General features: G+C 42.4%; 1 long non-coding RNA gene across 1 annotated transcript in view; it reads left to right on the top strand.

Annotated features, from left to right (window-relative positions):
* LOC137300386 (uncharacterized) overlaps positions 1-19,698 on the top strand; it is a 36,336-nt gene extending 16,638 nt beyond the window's left edge. Inside the window, exons 4-5 of the long non-coding RNA XR_010958063.1 lie at positions 6,632-6,788; positions 19,615-19,698. This is a non-coding gene — a long non-coding RNA (uncharacterized lncRNA). The remainder of the gene's footprint in view (positions 1-6,631; positions 6,789-19,614) is intronic.
* The last annotated feature ends 2,310 nt before the right edge of the window (positions 19,699-22,008 follow it).

Raw genomic sequence — 22,008 nt, 5'->3', positions numbered from 1 at the left:
GGAGGGGCACTAGGACCCTGGGGAGCTACACGGGACCTACAATTCCACTCATCCAAATCATCATCGTCTCCCCCAGCCAAGGCAAGGCCAATCATTGGATTACATAATCCACTTTTCTCAACCAGTTTGGGCTCGCCCGAAGTCTTTTCAGACCTCTTTTTAGAGCACTTTTCATGAGCACATTCTCCTTTTAGGACCTCTACGGACTTGACCACCCCTCCTTCAGTGAGTCCTATCCCTAACTTCAACGCATTATCCTGCCAACTTGCTAATAACGAAGCTTCTTTTAGTTCTTGACAGTACTGTCTCCATAAAGCAATTAAATCTTTGGCTACTTTATTTCCGTTATTTTTCCAAATTAATTCCTGTGCTTTTATGGCAGTATCTAGGTCTTTAACTCCTCCCAATGGCCATTGACCATTCCCCAGTTTTTTATTCAACCCGCCTGACAATTGTCTAAATTGTTTTGCCTTGTCCGGATATTTTTCACACAAAGTCTGTAAGGCACTCCCTGGTTCTGCAGAGGTATCCAGACAACTACCCATTCTATGTCCCGTTTTCCTTTACTCTTAGTCAACTAATTAATACAACCGTATTTGAACAGAATTCAAAGATGGACCTGACTCCTTGTGCCTCACAATCCCAAGTGCCTTTGGTCTCTACGCCCACTTCAGGGTCCTGACCTTCGCGTGGGGGATCTCCCCTCTTAACAACCGGTCGAAGGCTGCGCGTTGAGACAGGCACTTCCTCCCTTAGTCGATCAGCACAAGCAATCAGTTCCTGTTTATACCCACTCACCAAGAACTCGAACTCTAACTCTCAGTGATAATTTTAATCACTGACTCAAGATTCTGGTTTATAACCAATCACCAAAAACTCGAACTCTAACTCTCAGTGATAATTTTAATCACTGACTCAAGATTCTGGTTTATAACCAATCACCAAAAACTCGAACTCTAACTCTCAGTGATAATTTTAATCACTGACTCAAGATTCTAGTTCGATCACTGACCCGAAGTTCTAGTTCGATCACTGACCCGAAGTTCTAGTTCGATCACTGACCTACCGCTTACAAGTTATTCCCTCAGTCCCTGTACTGACCCTCAGTGATATTCAACCATTGACCTCTTTCTGCTATTTCTGTGTATTCGCCAGACTGACCTGAATCTCGTAAGGACGTCACACGAGTGTTAGCGATTGGACGATTCGTCGTCAGACTTAACAGATTTAGGAAAGCCGATATAGTAAAGAAAAGTTTACTCACACCGGGCGCGCCCTTCCCGTCCTCTGTGTCCAAGACAAACTGCCTCTTACTCCGCGAACTCTCGGTGAACGACCGTTGAAATCCCCGTACGGGCCACCAAATGACGAACCGGATTCTTTCCCCTCAGTCTGGTTCAGCAAGAACTGATTCGAGTACACCGTAAAGTTCAAACAACTTTAATAGCAGATCTTAGTCTGTAGCTTCAATTCAGATTCCTGAGAGAATCCGAACGATTCTAACAGAATAAGGAGAGACAAAGACAAAGACAAAAACTCATATCTTTATACAAATCCATAGAGGTTGGAACATCATTAACACAAGAGTCAACACCAATCATAAGCCGGGCACAGGCTGCCATGCGGGGTTACATTATTTCCGGCCAATCATAGACAATCCATGTGCTGACCATGTTGCTATTAGACATCAAAGGGGTTACTTCCTCACTTTCCAACTTGGAAGGTTCTTCCCTGTTCCTTCTATTCCTTATCTCCCAACCTGGAATGTCTTTCAACTTTGGCTAAGCTCGTTCCCTATATTGATCTGCCATAAACATGGAGACATTCAGACCAGTCCTTGACTCACATCAAAGACCTATCATTGATAAGACAATGCAGGCCTGCTGACTAAGCAAACATATGGCCCAGCAGGAGGGCCAGGCCACTTGTATCAATCTCAGTTACTAACTAATTAACCCTTTCTAACCATTTTGCATTCTGCTTCTTTGCCACATAGGCATTTTAATATTTTACTAAAAACTGACCACGTAGGGATTCTCACCATGATCTGATTGAATGGCGGAGCAGACTGGAGGGGCCGTATGGCCTACTCCTGCTTCTATTTCCTATTACTTACAGATCCTTTAAAGTTGTAAAACGTCCCAAGGTGCTTCGCAGGAGTGCTTTCAGACAAATCTTGACACTGAGCCATATAAGAAGATATTAGGACAGGTGACCAAAAGCTTGGTCAAAGAGGTAGGTTTTAATGAGCATCTTAACGGAGGAGAGAGACGGACCTTCCTGGGACCAAACCAGGGACTTTCCTAGTCTGCGCACCTCCCTCCAAGGGAAGCCTTCTCCCACTGAGCCATCAACAGGCTTTTTGACAGATATGTACGGTGTGGACATTTCCATTCAATCTGAACATGCAGATGGTCAAATGGACAACTTTCTAGCCTGTTGATTCGATTTCGGAATTAATCTACTGGGAAAAGGTTCCATGCTTCTTTTCTTTAAAATCCACTCAAATACTACAGTTAAATTTTACATGCCCAAACCAGTCAGTGATTCTATTTTGAACAGCTGTCTGGGGCTGTGAGCATCCCTTGTGGTTAAAGACACTTCTGGGTTGATATCGCACTGTGCGATATTAGAAACAATTGAATTCATGTGAAATTAACTTTTACCCATTGTTTTACTCAAAGTGTTAACTTACTTATTTTAAACAGGTTAACATCTTCACTAAAGTAGCAGATAGGAGCACGACTTCAAATAATTTATTTACATGTCTATCTATAAATCATATTAAAAATCTTACATCTTCGTGCATTTCCGGCCTACTAATCCTTACTTCCAGTTGTCACTTTTTTGTCACATCAACTTTTCTCAATGTCCATCTTTAACTTTTGATTCGTTTTTGAATAATCAAACTTTGTTTGATAATGCTCCTGTGAAGTGCTTTGGGACGTTTTGCTACGTTAAAGGTGCTATATAAATGCAAGTTGTTGTTATTGTTAATATGGAAAAGCTATGTCAACTGTCACGATTGTAATTATCGCCGCCACCATTGGGTGGCACTGTGATCCTACTTTCAGATCTATCTGTCCCAGCTCTGCCACCTGGTCAGTACATTTTCCACTTAATCTTCAAGTTTTAAATTTAAGCGGGGTAGAGTCTCCACTAGATTGCACTGGTTTTATCAGCGCGATCCGGCCGCAACAACGTAAAAGATCGTGGAAAATCGCGGAAAATCAAGCGCAATTGACGTCAGGTGTAAATCGAGTTTCCGCGATCTTTTGCGCTGGTTCAAAAATAATTTTGCTGAAGCTGGCCCCGCCCATAAAACTGGCCACACCCCCCGATCGAAATAACGAGGATGGCGAGTTTCTGCCAATTGCGGCCGTTCGAGGAGGGTCTTCAAATTGAACTCGTTTCCTTAGGCTCATAAGCACTAGTAGGCACAGTTTAAACATTTTTACATATTAAAAAATATTTAATTTACTAAGAAACTGACCCGTGTACAGCAATGAAAGCAGTAAATAGTTCAGCATAATATTTTAAATAATTTTCAGTGATTTAAAATCAAGTTACTCACAGATGGAAGATTAGACACTTACTAAAAATGTTTATTGTTTGTGATAAACCCATTCTTAATTGTATGAATAAAACTGTACCAGGTTACCACTCTTAAATACATTTTAAATACATCAATAAATATTTTTTATTGCAAAGAAAATAAAATAAACGATTCTGCTGTATTAAATGCCAGATTGCGCTGGTTCATGGAAGATTTTACATTTGTGATTATGCAAATACATTTTAGTGGAAACTTAAATTGTAATTTAACCGGTGCAATTTTTGGGCATAATTTACACCCAATTACCAATTGTGCCCAAAGCAGGAACTCTACCCCCAAGATTTTTTCTTTGATTTCATATTCCGTACCTCCCACCACGGTTTCCTGTCCCTTCCCCTGGCTGTTTTCAGCTGAGTAACACTGCTCCCAATCAGGAGCGTGCTCTGCCTCTCCCCCCACTCCCCAAATGCCGCTGCTCCCCACTCTCTCCCTTACCATATTTGTGTCACTAGTTGTAGCAGTGCAGCCATTTCTTCTGATTACACCCCACTCTGACTTGCTCTGCCTTCAGTTCTCTTCTTTCTCCTGCCCCAGCCCTCGAACTCTCCGCTGATTTCTTACAATTCAGTATCTTCCTCCTCCTCCTCCTCCTCCCCTCTCCCCCCCCACCCCGCCCAAACTCACACAGTGCTCTTCCTACCCCCTGATTCCTCCACCCTGCTGTACCTTCCCACTCTGCCTTCTAGTGGCCCCAATCGAATTATTCCCCCTCCCTCTATGTGGAGAGAGAACTTGCATTTATATAGCGCCTTTCATGACCTCAAGATGTCCCAAAGTGCTTCTTAGCCAATGAAGTACTTTTGAAGTGTAATCACTGTTGTAATGTCAGGAAGCACAGCAACCAATTTGTGTACAGCAAGGTCCCATAAACAGCAATGAGACAAACCACCAAATAAACAGTTCTTGATGATGTTGCTTGAGGGATAAATATTGGTCAGGGCACAAGGGGGAACTCCCCCACTCTTGTTTGAAAAATTCCATCAGATCTTTTACATCCACCTGAGAGGGAAGACAGGGCCTCAGTTTAATGTCTCATCTGAAAGACAACGCAGCGCTGTGTCAGTTTAGATTATGTGCTCAAGTCTCTGGTGTGGGACTTGAACCCATGACTTTCTGATCCAAAGGCAAGAGTGCTACCAACTGGTTTAGAATGTGAATCATGGATAATTTTACCTGTCCTTTATCCAATGGTGGTGAGGTCAGGTAACTCAGCACAGACCAGGAACTGAACAAGAGACCATCTCTGCATATCATAGCTTAGTTTCCACAGTAGGCAGTATGCTTATCAACTGAGCCACTGAAGCAGTGCCAATATTTATTTTTAAAAGGATGCCTTAGATTGGCAAAGGAACATTTCTCCCTCAATCAAAAAGAAAAGTGAAAGTAAGCATTCCACTCCTCTCTCCTGAATACCAGTTTGCAGAAAATATCATTTACATTACCAATAACCAAGACAGAGCAAAGAATTCAAAGTACTGTATTGTGTTTCATTTTGTTTCAAAACCTTCAGCATTTTCTGAGTTTTAATAAAAAGAAGTGGGATAGCCCTGTGATTGAAGGAACAGATGAAGCACGATCTGAGTGAAACATTCAGTCTGCAAAATTCATAGAGATTGCAAAATGGATCTGATAGAAATGCTGAGCATTTGTGCAGTGACTTTTGACATATTAATGCAAATTCGGTCCCTGCTACTCAAGTACATTAGTGCCGAAAAATGCTCACTGTGGAACAGTGCCGTCAGATATATTACTATGCAAGGCAGAGGATGCACAATTGAGAAGAAAATGGTACCATTTTTATGATAGTTTAGGTCAGCTGAATAATCCAGTGACAGCTAGAGTAATCAGTGCAATGTTTAATTACCTAACTAGTCAGCGAAGGCAGCCCTCAATTCAGTGCCCAGCTGGGTTCGTTGTCCAGTTCAGTATTAATCATATACATGTGATCTATGATAATTGCAGGTTTAGGAAATGTTCTTCATCTTCAGACTGTAATTATGGAACTCAACACACAGGGATGAACGCAAAATTGGACCAAGCATCAGAACCTACCTTGAAGTGTTCAGTTCACTTAGAACGAGCCAAGAACTGCATTCTTTGAAGAGGGGAACCTGTTGGCGTAGTCCAAAGCAAGACGTTCTTTGAGTGCAGACGTCATTCTCTGATCAGAGGGAAACTGCGAAACAGGAAATTGAGTCATTTAGCTATTCCAACAAAGGAAAGAAACTAGCAGAGGTTTAGATCAACATGAAGCAGCAAGGGATTGGCCAATCGTAACCCAACCTATCAGAGAAAAATACCAATGAACTGGCTCCCAAAATTTCATGAAAGCTGTCAGGTCTGCAATGAGCCTCGTCAGTCTTTCTTTAGACCCAATTCTGTAAACATGCAGCACCATTATCTTAACAGAGAAATAAGTTTCCTCTGACATCTCTTTGGAATATTGTATGTACAGTGCAGCATCTGAAAGGATCGATCACCATCTCCTCCTCACTGGCACGCAAAGGCCTGGAGTAAAAGCCTGACATCAGCGAGATCTGGGTGGCAATTCTCGAGGAAGTTTCTGTCCTAGAGCTGTCGATGCCTCCGCAAGTCTTGATTGTTTGCTTCTACCAGTGGAGAAGATGAGAGAAAGCATGTTGGGGTCAGTGAATGTGTTCAACTCAGTGGTGGATTTAAATCAAATAAAGCAGCAAAGGACATGACCCCCTGTAAGTGAATCCTTGTGAGTAATATCACCAGTGGTTCACTGTCCAGAATTTGGCAGGGGGAGAATATACATTACATGTTGGGTTATTGTTTGTTTTTGATAAACATCCCCATAAGACCATGTGCAAACCATAAACCATTATTTGTAAAGCTGAAACCAACACACATTTCAATAAGTGAAGAATTCAAGTTCCAAATAGTAAAAGTATTACACAAATATGAAATCATCAAATTTGTCGCTATAAGTTGCTGATTTTCTTATAGGTAATTTCTCCCTCCAATTTTACATCTGGTTTACTCCCTTAGGCCTCTTCATTCCTGAAGGCAAGGAATCATTGCCCGGTTGCAGTTCAATGAGTGGCAGTCTCCCTTTGGTGCTGCGTCCAGCAATCTCCATCCCAGCCAGGAACAGGTCCAGCTCTCCCTTGAAGAAATTCGGATAATCAGTGTTAACTGTACGCAAGTAAGGTCTTTGATTGGTTATAGTCCCACCCTCCAACTAATATAATTGTTCGGAATGGTTCCAGTTCTGTCTTCCAAATGATCTGAATTGTTGATAGTGACAACCTCCAATCCCAATGAAAATAATTGAATTTTCTTGTGAAACACTGTCAAGCTAACAATGTGGATTCAAAATTCCAACGTGGTGCCAGCTGGGATTGCATGGTCACTGCACAATGAGCTGCCTGAGAAACAGAGCCACGGTGCAGGTTGACTGGAGCACATAGCTTCATTCCACTCGGGCCTTGTCCCAGAATGGATAACCCTAATAAAATAACAAAGCACCATTCAACAATAAAAACAACTTACATTTATAATGCGCTTTTAATGTAGAAAATGTCCCATGGTATTTTACACAAGGGAAAGAGAAAACATACAAAAGAAAGAGGGAATCAATAATGAGTAATGGTGCAAGAGTTAGGAGACGGGACCAAATGCTTGGTCAAGAGCTTGGTTTTCATCTTGAGCAGCTTTCAAAAAGGGAAAGCCGCAAGGATTTAAAGAGAGAATTCTAGGGAGTGGGAGACCAAGAAGACTCTGCCACCAACACAGAAGGCCAGAGTCAGAAGATCAAAGAGTATGAGGGGGGGACGTATGAGTGCAGGAGTGTGCACAGCTAGGATGGGCGAGGCCCTGGAGGGACTTGAAGACGAAGATTTTAAATTCAATCCACTTAGGAGCAGGAAGCCAGTGTAGGCCAACAAGGGCAGGCAAACAGGACTTAGTGTAGGATAGGAAGTGGGCAGGTGAGTTTTAAATAAGGTGGAAGTTATGGAGGGTGGAGGATGGGGGGTCAGCAAGCAGGACATTGGAGTGATCAAGTCTCGAGGTGACAAAGATGTAGATAAGGATTTAAACGTCAGTGGGGATGAGGTAGAGGTGGAGGCGGGCGATGTTGCGGAGGTGGAAGTAAGCAGTGTTGGAGACATGGGTTCGAAGCTCAACTCTGGGTCAAACAGGATGCTGAGGTTTGACACAATATCATTCATGCAGGTGGTTCAGGTAGGGGAATGGAGCCAGTGGCAAAGGAGTGGGCTGTTACAAAGCAGATCTAAAATTACACCTATATTTAGTTGAATTACTGACAGTAAAATATCAGTATCAGTGATTCTATCTGAATCAATGCGTGCAGCTCCTTCAATAAAGGTTTCAACCAAATGCTATTTTTGAACCTATCGACTGGCTGGTGTTTGGACATTATCCTGGCACCATTCCCTTGTTTCTTTTCTTCAAGAGGTTTTGTTCCTAAAATACCTTGAAATGCTTTTGAACCACTTAGCATCTTGATGGTCTTTATTACAAATTGTCCAGTTCATTGACTAGAAAAATGCAGGACTGAATACATTTTTTTGAGCAGCAATTTCTCATAATCGAATCCAGATTGACTGAAGCGAAACGTAAACTGCGTCATGTTTCAAATGAAAGCAGGATATCTGTAAGGTAACAATGACTCCCCCAGCACCAACAGCTATTCATGTTAGCTTTTATCAGCAACACTCATGGTAATGGTCAAATTCTGCCCGGCCTCAATGGGTCCATGTGGACAAGTGAGTTTGGCTGCAAAAGAGGAGAGTGACAGATGCCCAAATATGTATGTAGCACTGTTACCTTTTACCAAGTCCAAAACCTGACAGCAGCAAGACTAGTGAGGGGATTGTGGCTTTCGGATTTTTTTTTCCCCCGCTGTGATGAAAATTCACTGAACACGATAATAATTCATTCCTTCACATAAGAAATAAGGTGGAGCAAGCTATTTAAAAAATACACCCCTTTTTGTGCTCTTATTTACATTTTATGAATTTAAAGATGGCTCAACCAAAAGCTGAGCTTCTGAAACAAGATGGGCTGCCACCAGAGTCTGGGCCCATTGAAATAAGTAGGTGGTGTAGATGACCATGGTGTAGACCAAGGAGAGATACCTCCACAGTCTTCATACAGACTCATTTCTGTATGTGTGCTTGGGTGAGGGAGGGGGATTTTATTTTTAAATCTTTTAATATTAAACACGGTTTATACATTAGAAAAATCTTTTTAAAAATTATATGCTTCATTTTAAAATAACTTTGCAATTACAATGTGCTATATTAGCAAATACTCGTAAAATTTTTGCTAATCACTCTAGAAAAATGATAGAAAATATGTAACAGACTCACTCATATCTTCCCCACAACACACCCACCATTTTCAATCCACAACTCAGTGGGAAGAGTAACGCTAATATGTAAGTAGCACCTTAACTCTACTCCCCCGGCCATTCAGGTTAAATTTTAGGTTCCACCTTCTGAATGAAGAGCCTGAAGGAAGAGGTTTTAAGATGCAAAGGTTTTAAGAGGTCAAAGGTTATAGTAGGTAGACGGGAAAGTAGGGTTGAGGTCACAATCAGATCAGCCATGATCTTATCAAACGGCAGAGCAGGCTCGAGGGGCCGAATGGCCTACTCCTGCTCTTAATTCGTAAGTTCATAAGAGATCATACTTCCTAATTGCTGATAAAAATAAAAAGTGGCTCAGCAGGATAAGACTGAAAATGTATTTAGTTTAACAGGAGCTCCAAAACAACAGAAACACTACTTACCGTACTGCTCAAAACATCCCCATGGCTCCCATACTTTGAAACATTCCGATCAACCTGATTGTGAGGAAGGTATTTTTGTTCCTTTTCCCCCTTTATTTATTGGGATGATTTTACTGAACCAAGTATCATTTTCTTAGTGTGCAGCAACTGAAGTGCTCCCATGCAGGCTGTGCAGTTCCCTTCAATCAGAGCATTTATGGGCTATTTTAGGAAGTGGAGGAAGGAGACAGCAAGATCTTAAAACAGCTGAGGGACCCCTGCACACAGTTTCCATTGCACCGCAAAAAGTATATTTTAATTTGAAAGAAAATTTATAAAATAAATGTCCATTAAAACAAAGACTTCTCCCATCACATCAATTAAAAAGCCTACATTAGGTTGCTGTTAATAGTTCTCTTCAAGATAAGCGATTTGTAGTGTCACAACATCCTGTGAACTTCTACACTTGTGTGTAGTGCGATTTGCTGCTTAAGCATCTCAATTTTGTACAAAATGTTCCAGAGGCAGTGAAAATACTACTTTCTGAACAGAGATACGAAATAATGAATCGCTCGTCCTATTTACAGTGCAAGCGGTCCCTTTAGACCATGTATATTTGCCACATTAGCACCTTAGAAAGACACTTTTCGACTGAGCAAAATAACCTTGTTCGCACTCACAGCTCCAGTTGAAAGGAGCATTAAAGTGTACAGTAGACCATTGCAAACTGGAACAAATAGTTCAAGAAAAGTCAATATTTAAATATGACAGAAAAGACTGCAAATATATCCAAATAACCACCAGGGAGATGAGTGTTTATGTTCATTTAGTGTTCAACCCTCCTCTTCTGAAGTTCATCGGGTATGGTTCCATGGCACAGTGCCTCACCAAAGTTGCCATTCTTTGTTAGAGAGTGTAGAAAATGAGTGGCAGGAGACTATTCAACCATGTTGTGGGGGAGATCCTGTCCTCAGCCAATCGGCAGTCCCAGCTGATTGTGGCTACTTATTGCTGCTTCCTAATCAATCTCTTATAACAATACGGGGGAGATTTTCCTCTGCGTTGTGCTTGGGGAATGCTCAGTTCCCAGGTGTGAGGAAAAAAAAATATGGGCGGATGAGGTTGGATCAGGTCTCTGCCCTCATCACATTGCCCGAGATTTCCAGGGGTTCCCAAAATTGGTGCAACTGGGCCTGTGCTTGCAGCAGGCGTGACCTTGCAGGTGAGGAGGCAGTGGACGTCCCACCTCATTTTCCTCTTGGTACGACTGTGGGTTGTCCGGCGGGAGTGGTTCAAACCCTGGCAGAGGGTATACGGGGGTCCCAACAGCACCACGAGTAGACAAGGAGGTATAAGGTCAGCAGGCGCTGATGCCAGTGGCCAGAAGCACAGCCGTAGGCCTCTCAGACTTATAGCTACGGACCCGGCCAACTCCCAGGCACGGCGTGAGACCCTGCCAGGTGGCCATGTAAATGGCTCGGGGTAGTAAAATCAAGTAGCCTCATCCCTTCACCAGTGCAGCACACCTCCATTACTTTGTGCCTATCCATTGCCTGGCGGGGAGCCCTGAAAGGAAAATTAGTGCTTACAGATTTTTTAAAATGGGAGACTGCCTCTCTAAACGCTATCGATGGTGAGCGGTGCAATTCCACTGAACTCTGAATGGTAGAAATGGCAACACATGGTGAGTAAGTCACTAATAGGTGTTATTGCAACTATCAAATAGATTGGCAAAGCAGGCTCGAGGGGCTGAATGGCCTACTCCTGTTCGTATGCCACAATTGATACTGCCTCTAAATCATTACAATGGTAGTTTTAGTACATGAAAGAACCATGTTCTTTTAAAAAGAGTCATGAACTTGTTGCAGTCTCATTTTTTTATTAGAATTTTCCATTCGTCGCTCCGTCATTACTTATAAGGCAACGAGTCAGGGATTGGCCCTCAGGTTCCCTGACAGCTGTTTGGTTTATTCTAAGTACAGCAGCTCCCCTTACTGGTGTAATACGAGAATACCACACAGCACAACATTAAGGGCAAGTTAAGATCTAACTTCGGTGTCTCCTGCAAGTGAAGAAATTGTACGGTGGAAATGATTCTAAATTAGTGGTGAGAGTAATGGCACAGTATTAAACCTGGGACCAATAATTACATAATTATTCATCATGTACCTACCACTCATATACTCAACTGCCAGCTGTGGCTCAGTGGTCGCACCCTTGCCTGCAAGTTGTGTTTTCCAGCCCCACTACAGGGACTTGAACACAACATTCTAGGCTAGATACTCCAGTGCAGTACTGAGGGGGTATTGCAATGTTATAGTTGCCTTCTCTCAGATGAGATATTAAACCAAGGTCCTGTTTGCCCTCTCAGGTTGGACGTAAAAGATTTCATGGCACTATTTTGAAGAAGAGCAGGGGAGTTCTCCCCGATGTCCTGGCCAATATTTATCCTTCAACCAACATCATTAAAACAGATTATCTGGACATTATCTCAATGCTGTTTGTGCTGTGTGCAAATTGGCTGCCGCATTTCCTACAACATTTACAACACTGACTACACTTCAAAAGTACTTCATTGGCTGTAAAGCACTTTGCAACGTCCTGAAGTCATGAGAGGTGATATATAAATGCAAGTCTTTCTTTTTAATGACTGTGGTGCTAACACTGCAAGTGGTGATCAAGAGTTGAGAATAAGGAAAGAGCACTATCTATGTCATGGCTGTCTGTTGCATCACTAAATTCTGTGAATAAGACATGAAAAAACCATTTATTTACATAATGTCAGCCTGGTTTTAACATTGAAAACACACTTATAGCAAAGGAACGTGTGAGTACTCAATATAGGTGCACATGTCCCGATCCCTAATGTAGTCCAGGCTAATGATGGTTAAGGCCCTCAATAATTAGAGCCGAGGACTGACACTCTTCTTCCTCAGTGTTCCCATCCTTTCCTCAGTTAGCGCTACTCATTAGTTTTATCTGTGAAACCAGACTGCTGGGTGAAGACTGTGTCTGCTGCCATGAGCTGCCAAGGCCTGCTGCTGTGTTTCTCCACCATTAAAGCCAGGTCCTTGACTTGTCTTGCCATGAAGGAGCTGTTGTTTCTGAAACAACAACAACTTGCATTTATATAGCACCTTTAATGTAGTAAAACGTCCCAAGGCACTTCACAGGAGTGTTCTCAAACAAAATTTGACTCTGAACCACATAAGGTATTATAAGGAGAGGTTACCAAAACCTTGGTCAAAGAGGTAGGTTTTAAGGAGCGTCTTAAAGGAGGAGAGACAAGCAGAGAGGTTTAGGGAGGGAATTCCAGAACTTAGGGCCTAGACAACTGAAGGCACGGCCGCCAATGGTGGAGTGATTAAAATCGGGGATGCGCAAGAGGCAAGAATTGGAGGAGTGCAGAGATCTCGAAGGGTTGTAGGGCTGGAGGAGGTTACAGAGATAGGGAGGCCGAGGCCATGGAGGGATTTGAGAACAAGGATGAGAATTTTAAAATCGGGGCGTTCCCGGACCGGGAGCCAATGTAGGTCAGCGAGCACGGGGTGATGGGAGAAAGGGACTTGGTGTGACACACAGCAGGTAACAACATGACATTGATCTAGTCAAAGAAAGAAAGACAGAGACACTAAAATATTAAAGCTGAGTAGCCTCACACGAGTTTCATTCTGAAGCTTCGTAACATGAGTTTAATGAAACAAAAAATAGAAAAAACAGGAAGGAGCCTACCCAGGCAGTACAATCACTTAAAAAAATACAGGCATGTTCAAATATTCTATATTCGGTGATTTTGTACAATAAATACCTTTCCACACATCACTTGCAAGCTCCACAATTACTGTACAGATGTAGTTCAAAAACAACATGGTTCTTCATTTTCAATAGACATGTTTAGCAGGCCAGTCAGAAATATATTTTATCCTTTAATATCACCTTTGATGATTTGCCTCACTCTTTGTGGCTGTAGCAGGACATTTTACAAATGGCCTCTAATTCTCTCCACTAACAGATCAAGAAATGGGACTTTCTTTTTGTTTATATCTAGAGCCATAGGTCAGTAATCTGATGATTTTAAAATAAATTTGTTGGACTATAACCTGGTGTTGTAAGATTCCTTACATTTGTCCACCCCAGTCCATCACCGGCATCTCCACATCACAAGTAATCTGATGGAATGGGGGGGTGCGGTTACTAAGATCAAGATCACAGGTAGGGTGCCATCTTTTGCCAAGTCCAAACCGGAATGGACTCATGACTCAAGTTCTGGTGTTTGCTTCACCATTGATTATAAATTCATTGAAAACCTTAATATAATGAATTAACTAATGTCTCTGTACCATAAGCAATTGGGAAAAGATAACTTTTACAAGCAAGACTGTTGGGGGTTTAAATTTATTCTGGTAGTACACTTGTTAAGGTATTTGCATAAAATTCCCTTGCACCTTTATAATGCCATTGTTAAACTATGTAAAATAAATGGGTGCAAATAGTGCACAAAAATGTATTTACCAGTACATTGCTAGAGGACATTAAACCCCAAGATGTCCAGTTTATTTTAAAACTATCGAGGTACCCCATTGAATAACTATCCCATTCAAAACCAGATGGAGGACAACTCTGCATTGGGTAGATAAATCTACTTGCCACTTCATGGGACATTACTTTTCTCTCATTCATAAACAATGTGGCGTTTCAGCTTTCATGAGGCAGTCGTGAATTTGTCTCTCCATCTCCAATTCTTTGATTCTCTGGTCCCTTGCTCCATCTGTTCCTTTGTGTCCTGCTGCTGCCCCCCCCCCCCACACCCCCAACCCTTCGGCTAGAGACTCACCTCCACCGAAATGTTGATTTTGTTCCTTTTGAGAATTAATTTCCTCGAGTATTTGTTTATAGTTGATGTTGTTAGTTTAGATGACCCCCCCATTCAACAGTGAAGAACATTCTTCCAGCAGTGGGTATTGTCATGTCCACAAGATTGAGCAAACAGAAATGTTGCTAGGTTCCTATTAGTTAAGGGACTTGTGGTCAAGTTTAATGTTAGTTAAGGCATTTCATCTCAATTATAAAACAGAGGGAGGTAGGCTGGCCTTGATACATCACAGGTCTTGTTTGGAATTGCAGATTGGTCAAAAAACCAACAGATCCCTCAGTGGGTGATGCACCATGTGATGCAAAACTGAGCTATCCAGATGTGTTATGAGACAGATAGGGTAGATTGAGAGAAACTATTTCCTCTGGTGGGGGAGTCCAGAACAAGGGGGCATAACCTTAAAATTAGAGCTAGGCCATTTCAGGCGTGATATCAGGAAGCACTTCTTCACACAAAGTGTAGTGGAAATCTGGAACTCGCTGTCCCAAAAAGATATTGAGGCTGGGGATCAATTGAAAATTTCAAAACTGAGATTGATAAATTTAAGGGCTATGGAACCAAGGCGGGTAGTTGGAGTTAAAATACAGATCAGCCATGATCTAACTGAATGGCAGCACAGGTTCGAGGGGCTGAATGGCCTACTCCTGTTCCTATGTTCCTATGTCTTGATGTGTGACCTCCGATGAGTTCATTAAACTGAGTCAGAAAACTGGCAAAACAATAGTGTCCCTAGGCTAGGGAAAACAAAACAAAATAAGCTTGAGTTCCTGCTACTAAATATTAGCCAATGTCCCTGCTCGAGGCATTGAATCAGGATTATATTATTCTGATCTGTGAAGCCTTTCATGGTAAAGACCCCAAAACTCGATGTCTGGGCCTATCAATGAATAATAGTCACCTATAGCAAGGTACTGGAAGGTTGCCACATCTCCTGGAACCATAGCCCAACAGGAGTGTCCGCCATCAGAAGAAGAAGATTGAGGTGAGAAAATAGTTTCTGTTCAATAGGAGAATTGAATTGAAAAAGGTCACACTGTAGCATAGTAAATCTTCGTTGCATCACCAAATTGCCCCAGAAGCTAACATCAGTGCAGGCTTTGGAGTAGATGTTCCTGATGCTGAGAGGGAAAGAGGTCAAAAGCTCCCCACGAGGTGAAAATTTGATTCCTGAAGAGTTGGGTATGAGACTGGAGGGGAATTATCAAGGGTCAGATCTGTTTTGGTCATGCATTTTTGTGGCGTTGGTGCAGAATTTACAGACACCATTTTGGACAGACAACTCAAAGAAAAGATATGGGGATGTTGTTGGAAGTTACATTTTGAAGACAAGCAATGGTCTGACAAAATAATGTTGACCTGTAGGCTTGGACCTTGCAACCTTCTTCTGATTCTCATTTGATGGAGACCTGATTTATGGATTGATAGAGGTGTAAATATTTCACTTAAAGGTCGTCTTTATTTTCAAATTGAGGTTATTTTCAGAAGAACTTTGGAATAGAACAAAGAAAATTGGATGATTTGGCAACCTCAAACCAAATCTGAAATGGAGAGCACAACTTTGCTTATTGCTGTGATGGAATACAAAGTGAGATGTTCTATTTCTCAACTTGACCAGCATAAAATGAAAACCTCTGGTGGCAACGACATCCCAGAAGGTGGTTAATGGAAAATCCTGAGTTTGCTGGTGTGTCTCAATGCAAGCACAATGCAGGCTGCTGATAAACTGCAACCCTGTCAAATATCATTCAGGTGAGCATGAGTTATAAGTTATCAAGAGTAGAGCTATTGGCGAGGGTTACCCACATCTGTCCTCATGTGTTCCATCCAATCATTTTAATAGAAAGAATGAAAGACTTGCATTTTTATAGCGCCTTTCACGACCTCAGGACGTCCCAAAGCGCTTTACAGCCATTGAAATACTTTTTGAAGTGTAGTCACTGTTGTAATGTAGGAAATGTAGCAGCCAAATTACACACAGCAAGGCCCCACAAACAGTACTGTGATCATGACCAAATAATCTGTTTTAATGCTGTTGATGTATAAATATTAACCTGGACACCAGAGAGAACTCCCCTGCTCTTCTTCAAAATAATGCCATGGCATCTTTTATGTGCACCTGAGAGGGCAGCAAGGCCTCAGTTTAACATCTCATACTGAAAGACAGCACCTCTGACAGTGCAGGACTCCCTCAGTACTGCACTAAAGCGTCAACCTAGATATTGTGTTTAAATCTTTGGAGTGGGGCTTGAACCCACAACCTCCAAGGGGCAAGAGTGCTACCCGCTGAGCCACGGACGGACAATCTCGGTATGGAAAGCACAGAAGTGGGTTGTACTGTGCCTGTTTCAAGCTGCAACCCTCCACCAGAACCTTTATACTCAGCACAGCCTAGCAGAACCTGTGCCAATTCTGATTGGAAATATTATAGCGTCTGCAGCCTGCACTCAAGTGTTGCTGTGAAGAAAAGGTAACAGTGGGACATTTTTGACAACTATTCTCCAGCCCCCACCCCCCACAGTCTTTACATCTGGATAAATTTTCCTCTCAGGCTACAGCTAATTCACCAAGTAACTGGTCATTAGGAGTTGCCAGATGTTACTTAGAGATGACTATGCCCTCCAATTTGCACTCACAGCCTTCAGTCAGCCCCTCCCTGTTTGATGTGGCTCATCTTCAGAGCAGGGCTCAAACCTTTGTCTCTCCTAGTTCTGTGACACCGAGCATAAGCGTGCTTAGAGTGACCGTAGCAAAACAGTAGGTGCTAATAGTGTCGCCACAAGTGCTAAACGTAACCAGGTGCCCATTTACCAGTTTCAACTTAACCCTCCACAGTCAGCAAATCTCCAACTAGCCGTTTCCCCCTCAAAGAGTACCGCAAGTTAAGGAACCTCCTTTACGCTTTGTATATTTACAACCCGAGTCATAAGGAATTTACAGAGAACAAGACCCACAGTATGAAAAGATCATCTCAACCATCGCAGCAGGTGGGGGTGGGGGGGAGGAGCAGGATGGTACTGAACAGACACCAGTCACTTCTTCAGACCAACTTATCCCCACCATCTCACTGCTGTTGACAAAAGACCTAGAAGCTATAGACCATAAGACCATAAGAGATAGGAGCAGGAGTAGGCCATTCGGCCCCTCGAGCCTGCTCCGCCATTTAATGAGATCATGGCTGATCTGATTTTAAACTCCACTTTCCCGCCTTTTCCCCATATCCTTTGACTCCCTTGCTGATCAAAAATTTGTCTAACTCAGCCTTGAATGTATTCAGTGACTCAGCCTCCACAGCTTTTTGGGGTAACGAATTCCAAAGATTCACGACCCTCTGGGAGAAGAAATTCCTCCTCATTTCCGTCTTAAACCAGTGACCCCTTATTCTGAGACTATGCCCCCTAGTTTTAGATTCCTTCATGAGGGGTGACATCCTCTCAGCATCTACCCCATCGAGTCCCCTCAGAATCTTGTATGTTTCAATAAGAAGAAGCTTCCTCTGGCATCCTACTCATCCGGATTATGGAGCATGGGCCAAGAAGTTCCTGGAGCTCGTCCAGTTCTGCTGCCGTGACGTCACTGGAAATACAACGGATTGGGAGCAGTGCCGAGAAAATTCCCGGGCCCATGGTGTCAGGAAATAGCAGATGTAAGAAGAAAGAAAACGCACGCTTCAGAAAATTATTTTAGCCAATGTTGCCCAAAAGAACAGAAGGACAGACCTTTAAAAGTGAAAGGTTCTTCAGTCATTGAAGATTTTGCAAGCCAAGTAATGGTCAGTGAACAAACCAAAGACATTGTATTTCTGTATTAATTATTTTCACACGTGTACAGCATAGAAACATATACATAGAAACATAGAAAATAGGAGCAGGAGTAGGCCATTCAGCCCTTCGAGCCTGCTCCGCCATTCAATATGATCATGGCTGATCCTCTATCTCAATATGGATTCCCACTCTCTCCCCCTTACCCCTTGATGCCTTTTGTGTCTAGAAATCTATCTAGCTCCTTCTTAAATATATTCAGTGACTTGGCCTCCATAGTCTTCTGCGGTAGAGAATTCCACAGGTTCAGCACCCTCTGAGTGAAGAAATTTCTCCTCATCTCAGTCCTAAATGACCTACCCCGTATCCTGAGACTGTGACACCTCATTCTGGACCCCCCAGCCAGGGGAAACATCCTCCCTGCATCCTGTCTATCTAGCCCTGTCAGAATTTTATGTGTTTCAATGAGATCCCCTCTCATTCTTCTAAACTCGAGCGAATACAGGCCGAGTCAACCCAATCTCTCCTCATACGACAGTCCTGCCATCCCAGGAATTAGTCTGGTGAACCTTCACAGCACTCCCTCTATGGCAAGTATATCCTTTCTTAGGTAAGGAGACCAAAACTGCACACAATACTCCAGGTGTGGTCTCACCAAGGTCCTGTGTAACTGCAGTAAGACATCCTTGCTCCTGTACTCAAATCCTCTTGCAATGAAGGCCAACACGCCATTTGCCTTCCTAACTGCTTGCTGCACCTGCATGTTTGCTTTCAGTAACTGGTGTACAAGGACACCCAGGTCCCTTTGTACATCAACATTTCCCAATCTATCACCATTTAAATAATACTCTGCCTTTCTGCTTTTCCTTCCAAAGTGGATAACTTTCACATTTATCCACATTATACTGCATCTGCCATGTATTTGCCCACTCACTCAACTTGTCTAAATCACCTTGAAGCCTCTTTGCATCCTCTTCACAACTCACAATCCCACCTAGTTTTGTGTCATCAGCAAACTTGGAACTAGCAACATCTAATATGTGTGCTAATGGGAAAGATCAGATTTACAAAGTAAAGGGAATGCCTGGAACAGATTTTCCAAGTTGTGATGTAGAGTCAGGAACACTCAGGTTAGTAGATATGTGGATAGCTAGCAACAGTTTTACAGATTTTATGCTGATTGCGTTTGCAAAAGAACAGAATTGTTTCCTCTTGGCTCAACTGGAAGCCCTCTCGCCTCTGGATCAGAAGAACGTGGGTGTAAATCCCACACCAAGACATTTAAATGCATATCCTAGGCTGCCTTGAAAGAAGTGCTGTCCGTTGGTTTAGATATTAAACTGAGATCTGCCTTATCAGGGGGAATTTGAAGATCTCATCACACTATTCATTCAAACAACGACATGTCTTGTGTCCGACATGTTCCTTCAACTGGAAAAAAAACCAGATCAACTAATCATTTCTATTTCTAGGATGCCATTGGCATAGATGACTGCAATGTTTTCATAAATAGCAACACTCACTGCACTCCAAAAAGTAATTTATTGTGTGAAGCATTTTGACAGCATGTTTAACAGCAAGTAATTCTTTCCTTTCTGTAATAGATGTTATAGGCCCATACTGCGTGTATTCAGCCAGCACCGAGACTCAACACTACAAAGCAAAATCTGCATCATGCTGGTTTAACTCGTATCTGCAGGGATTTCTTGAAGAAATTTTATGATTATGATTTTACTCCTTCTTCTCAGGTGCTCCCGCCTGAATACCAACAAAATGGATCAACAAGCTACAACCTTCTAGGTTAACTCGGGTATCGCTGCGCTTTACAATTGTGAAACATGCACTTTGTTTGCTATTCCCTGACATGAGTTCTGTGACCACGTTGTGCAGCATTGCTTTTGAATAGATTCAGTGGCATCACAACAGAGTACAGTCAGAGGTCACTGTAATGTGGATCGATGTCCTGTGAAAAGATGCCAGTGGTTTCTGAGAGCAATGGAATTGTGCGATATAAGGAGCGGTTTATACTTTCACTACTCAGCTTATATCAGCAGAGATATATAGACATGTGTGATCATTGAGTATGTTGGTTACTGTTACAGGATTAGGGCTTAGGTTCTCCCTTGGGTACAGTGGTGCTAGTCACTACGGTACGTAGTCTGAGCATCTTAGGTTGTGGGATGTGCCTGCATTTCTCAAATATCTAACCATACAATAACATAACAATGATGTCCCCTTGTGATCTGGATGTTTGTGTCTTTTGCATGTGCGCTTCTTAAATTTTTTCGAAGGTGAACCAAGAAAACACCTGCTGAGCCAAGGCCAGATGTGAATTATTAAGTTACTTTATTCCACATTTTACATATATAGCAACAGTTATGATTAATTCAATCAGTAAAACTTGTCTCTGTGTAATAATACAAAAATAATGAATATGTCATACAGCTCTACATCAACAGGTCATCTTGCTTGACTTAAACAAAATAGCTCCTAACTATCCTCTTGCATTCTTGTCCGGAGCCTGGCCAAAGCTCGCCCTCACAGCTTGCATCTGAAAACCTGACTGATCGGCAGTGACCCTTTTATCACCCTCTGTTCACAGCCAGACCAACCCTGCTGAGCTCCCGGGACCAAAGACTTTCCAACACAATGGTTTTGAGGTGTTCAATGATTACTGCGACAGGATAATAAATTGCTCATTTACTGTCTTTACACAATATCAAAGTTTAGCTTATTAGCACTTCATACACCGATTGTCTCTGTGTCCTTTTAAAAAAATACTTGTGTTAATGCACTTTGCTTTAAAACCATAACATTTATAAATAACACTTTTCTCCACCCCCCACCCCCCGCCACCTAAATCCTTTCTGTGGAAAAATAGTCAAAAAAATCCCAAAATATAAAAGTTACTTTTGGGAGTTTCTGGTCTGTCCTGATGAAATAAACCTTGGCCAATGCCACAAAGTGATATGGGCTGAAATCTGTTGACATTGAAATGTCACGTGTTCAGTAACAGCAAAAGCGTCTTCATCTTCGGAGAACATGAGCTCAAAAAACACCGACAAGACATGTACCATCCCAGTATAATGTTGGCATGCATGTTGCACATAGAAGTACAAGTACCAGCAACACTGCAACCATATATAAAGGTTACCTGTAAGACCACTATAGTTCTGATCTATATATTTCATTATTGAACAAATAGGGGCATAACAATGTGGATATTGGTCGTTCTGTACTTCAAACACATGGCAGTAGCTGTAGCAATACACATTGTCTGATTGATGGAGCTCATTAACCTGGACTGTTGGATGTGGAGATGCCGGTGATGGACTGGGGTTGACAATTGTAAACAATTTTACAACACCAAGTTATAGTCCAGCAATTTTATTTTAAATTCACAAGCTTTCGGAGATTTTCTCCTTCCTCAGGAAGGAGAAAATCTCCGAAAGCTTGTGAATTTAAAATAAAATTGCTGGACTATAACTTGGTGTTGTAAAATTGTTTACAATTGGACTGTTGGAAGTATTGATCCCACTTCAGCACCAATGCTAGCAGTATTGCACAGTGCAGCAGTGAAGTCTGTCCATGTCACTTGCCCTCCTTCATGGAAGGTCTTACCTGGCCTGCATTGAGCAATTCCTTGCCGTAGAGGGGGGTGGATCCGATGCCTCCTGGTGTACATCTTGCAATTTGAATGTAAAGAGAAGCTGCAGGAAACCAATCTACAATTACCTTCTTGAAGCCTATCGACAATCCCTGCTATCTGTTGGCAGCCGTGGCTCACTGGGAAGCACTCTCACCTCTGAGTCAAACGGGTGTGGGTTCATAGTCCCATTCCAGAGACTTGAACACATAATCTCAGCCAGATACTTCAGTGCAGTCCTGAGGGAGTGAGGTACTGTATTTTGGATGAGATGTTAAACTGAGGTCCTGTCTGCCCTCTCAGGTGGATGTAAAAGATCCCATGGCACTATTTTGAAGAAGAGCAGGGGAGT

This window comes from Heptranchias perlo, chromosome 31, assembly GCF_035084215.1.
Source record: "Heptranchias perlo isolate sHepPer1 chromosome 31, sHepPer1.hap1, whole genome shotgun sequence".
Classification (NCBI taxonomy): domain Eukaryota; kingdom Metazoa; phylum Chordata; class Chondrichthyes; order Hexanchiformes; family Hexanchidae; genus Heptranchias; species Heptranchias perlo.
Note: the sequence above shows the minus strand (reverse complement) of the source record. Positions and strands in the feature narration are given on the sequence as shown.